Source organism: Stomoxys calcitrans, chromosome 3, assembly GCF_963082655.1.
Source record: "Stomoxys calcitrans chromosome 3, idStoCalc2.1, whole genome shotgun sequence".
In the NCBI taxonomy this organism is placed as follows: domain Eukaryota; kingdom Metazoa; phylum Arthropoda; class Insecta; order Diptera; family Muscidae; genus Stomoxys; species Stomoxys calcitrans.
Genome location: NC_081554.1, coordinates 9,106,309 through 9,110,956, shown reverse-complemented (window position 1 = coordinate 9,110,956; position 4,648 = coordinate 9,106,309).

Genomic DNA, 4,648 nt, shown 5'->3' with positions numbered 1-4,648 from the left:
ACCACATCCTAGAAATGTTATGGTTACAGAAAGAAACAGAGAGAGAGAGAGAGTGAAAGAGAGAAACAGGAATAAAATAACAAGCTAAACCACACCTAATCCTATTTATTTTTATTTGTTTTTACTACCATCGCTTTTGTTGTGTTTGTATCCACTCCCCGGTCGCATTTGCGTTGCTTGGCTAAGGTCAATAAATTTTATATCCTGGTTTTGCTTTCCATGTTTCGTTTAGGTTGTGTTCTTCATGATTGTTGCAAATCTCTTCTGTTTTTGAGTTATTGTGGCGCAATGCTTAGTTAACTGGTTACAGCTATTTTATATCCGCTGTCGTTGTGGCCTTGTCGCTTAACTTTTATAGAAATAACATTTCCGGACGCTAAGGAAGAAACAGAATAGAAAAAAAGACAAATGCAACTAAAGTTTATGCTATGATTTATTTATGGTTTTGTAAGGGGATCATAAAATAAATCTCCCTAAATAAATGCTCTGTAAATCTCCTTTTTGGGTACCTAAAACTTCATATACTGTAAAATAGTTTAAAATTCGGGAGCTGTTTAGATACGATTAAATTTTCATGAAACATCTTCTGCAAAATTTTATATTCATTATATAAGCTTGGTTGCCATATAAGGTTTTGGTTAAGTTCATGCTGTTATCAGTGATAACCGAAATCGGCTCATAAGCATCAAGTAAAAATTTGCTTAGTTTGGTCGGGTCGAATCTTGGATACCCCCTACCATGGATTCGGCTAAAAATATACCCTTATTAACTGAGTTTGTATTCGAATAATTTGTAGCTATTAAATCGATTGATTGAGGCTTCAATGGCCTCAAGAAGTCATATCGCGATATCGGTACTTAGAGGCGCCTGTATCAACATATTGATCGATTCGGATAAAATTTGGCACTGATGTTGTAAGTAATGCAAATTACAAATTTTGCCCATGAAAATTCCACTAAGGCACAGGGGCTAACTTCACACATATCAATGAGTGCACTCCGATTCAAGTTTAAGCTCAAGATAAGGGGCCTTATTTTTATGGCCTTATTTTTATGGCCGCGTCAGAACGGCGCGCCGCAGTGCGACACCTCTTTGGAGAGAAGTTTTTACATGGCATAGTACCTCACAAATGTTGCCAGCATTAGGAGGGGAAAACCACCTCAGAATTTTTTTTCTGATGGTCTCGCCAGGATTCGAACCCAGGCGTTCAGCGTCATAGGCGGGCATGCTAACCTCTGCGCTACGGTGGCCTCCAGATGGGTCAAACTTCATTCAAATCAGGGGAAAATTTAGGCTGTAGGGCCTTAAGAAATCAAAATCCGGGATCGGTTTATACGGGGGCTATAGCTGTTTATATACCAATTCAGTTTATACATGGCATAGATAATGGAAGTCATAACATAAGTCTTTGATCCAAATTTCCCTCAAAGGGAATGACAATTGAGGCTTCTAGGGGCTCAAGTAGTGAAATCCGGGGATCGGTTCATATGGAGGCTATATCTGTTTATAGACCCATTCTGATCATACTTGGCATGCTGGAAGTCAAAACACTAGTTATACCCACCACCGAAGGATGGGGGTATATTCATTTTGTCATTCCGTTTGCAACACATCGAAATATCCATTTCCGACCCTATAAAGTATATATATTCTTGATAAGCGTAAAAATCTAAGACGATCTAGACATGTCCGTCCGTATGTCCGTCTGTCTGTTGAAATCACGCTACAGTCTTCAAAAATAGAGATATTGAGCTGAAACTTTGCACAGATTCTTTTTTTGTCTATAAGCAGGTTAAGTTCGAAAATGGGCTATATCGGACTATATCTTGATATAGCCCCCATATAGACCGATCTGCCGATTTAGGGTCTTAGGCCCATAAAAGCCACATTTATTATCCGATTTTGCCAAAATTTGGGACAGTGAGTTGCGTTAGGCCCTCCGATATTCTTCGTCAGTTTGGCCCAGATCGGTCCTGATTTGGATACAGCTGCCATATAGACCGATCCTCCGATTTAGGGTCTAAGGCCCATAAAAGCCACATTTATTATTCGATTTTGCTGAAATTTGGGACGGTGAGTTGTGTTAGGCCCTTCAACATTCTTCGTCAATTTGGCTCATATCGGTCCAGATTTGGATATAGCTGACATATAGACCGATCCTCCGGTTTAGTGTCTTAGGCCCATAAATGCCACATTTATTATCTGATTTTGCTAAAATTTGACACAGTGAGTTACCTTAGGCCAGTCGACATTCTTCGTCAATTTGGTCCAGATCGGTCCTGATTTGGATATAGCTGCCATATAGACCGATCCTCCGATTTAGGGTCTTAGACCCATAAAAGCCACATTTATTATCCGATTTTGCTAAAATTTGGGACAGTGGGTTGTGTTAAGCCCTTCGACATCGTTCTTGAATTTGGCCTAGATCGGTCCAGATTTGGATATAGCTGCCATATAGACCGATCCTCCGATTTAGGGTCTTAGGCCCATGAAAGCCACATTTTGCTGAAATTAGGGACAGTGAGTTAGGTTAGCCAGTCGACATCTTTCTGCAATTTGATTCAGATCGGTTCAGGTTTGGATATAGCTGCCATATAGACCGATCTCTCGATTTAAGGTCTTGCGCCCATAAAAGGGCGCATTATTTGTCCGATGTCGCTGAAATTTGGGACAGTAAGTTAAGTAAAGCCCCTCGACATATTTCTGCAATTTGGCCTAGATCGATTAATATCTGTATAAAGCTGCCATATAGAACAATTTCTATTTAGGGTTTTGGGCCGATAAGAAGCGCAAAATCCGAGGTCGTCGAAATTTGGGACAGTGAGTTGTGTTGGACCCTACGACATTCTTCTCCGATTTGGCTCAGATCGGTCCAGATTTGGATATAGCCGGCATATAGACCGATCTCTCGATATAAGGTTTTGGGGCCATAGAAGGCGCATTTATTGTCCGTTTTAGCCGAAATTCGGGACAGTAAGTTGTGTTAGGCTTTTTGACATTTTTCTGCAAATCGGTCCAGATTTGGATACAGCTACCATATAAACCGATATAATATAAATATACCGTGGTATATATATTTCGTCATTCCGTTTGTAACACCTTCATCAAAGACCCCATACAATATATATATATGTTCTTGATCGTCATGACATTACAAGTCGATTTTTCTATATTCTTCCGTCTGTCAGGTGTAGAAGGCACGCTAACTTTCGTAGAAGTAAAACTAGGTGCTAAAACTTTGTACAAATATTTCTTAGCAGTGTAGATTAGTTGGGATTGTAAATGGTCCGTATCGCTCCATGTTTTGATTAAGCTGCCATATAAACCAACTTTGAATCTTAACTTCATCAGTCACTAGAGGGCGCAATTTTCATTACATTAGGTTGAAACTTTATTTTGTTTTGACTTACAACAACTGTGCTAAGTATGATTCAAATCGATTCATAACCTGGTATAGCTGTCATATAAATCGATCTGGGATCTTTACTTTTTGAGCCTCTAGGGAGAGCAATTCTTATCCGATTTGTCAGAAATTTTGCATAAAGGGTTTCGTTTTATGTCGAAGCAACTATGCCAAGTACGGTCTTAATCTGTTCATAGCCTGATATAGATTCCATATAAACCGATCACCCGATTATACTTCTTGAGAGTCTAGAGGGCGCAAATTCTTTTAAGATTGGACTGAACGTTTTCATCTTCAACATATACGTCATATAATCGGTCTACATCCTGATGAAGCTACCATATAAACCTATCTCCCGATTTTACTTTTTGAGCCCATAATTCTTATCCGAATTGGCTGAAATTTTGCACAATGACTTTTATTATGGTCTTCAACATTTAAATCATTTATGGTCCCAATCGGATTATAACTTGATATAGCTCCAATAGTATAGCAATTCTTATCCATTATCCTTTGTTTGCCTAAAAAGAGATACCGGCCAAAGAACTCGAAAAATGCGATCCATGGTGAAGGGTATATAAGATTCGACCCGGCCAAGCTTACGGTCTTACTTGTTAATATTCACCGTTTGCTTAGTTGTTATGACGATGTGAAATGGCATTTCCTTCATTTGGATGTTGCTGTTAAGGGCCGTAAAGTTATTTAAGTTGTTATGACATAAGCAGATTTCGTTATTTCCCCCAGACAAGGTTTAACATTCGTTTTCTGACAAAATAAAAGTCCACTTCAACAGCTAATGCCCACCCACCCACATTCTCTCTTTTGCCACCATCAAAGTTCCCATGCCATCGTTGATATTATTTTGTTATTTGGACCATGGTATGTTCATATAATCATTTGCATATAAATTTGCCAATATTTTATGACCATTACCTTCTGCAAATGACCAAAATTCTCTATCGTTTATATCCTTTTAACAGGCAACATCAATGTGTCCTTGAAGGTTTATCTCTGCCCCGAGTGGGCTAAGGAGGCCAGCAATGTGTGGGTTAAAGCCAGCAAAATTATTGGTGTCTATACATGTATGTGGAAGCTTGGTTGCATGGCTTCGTTTGGTCTGCAAAAATTAGGCCATGCTAATAAATCATCATGGTTTTTAAATCCTTAATATGAGGCTTTTACTCCATTATCATCGTTTAGTATTTTTGTCCCATTCAACATCAGAGCTTACAAAAGCCAGAAGCA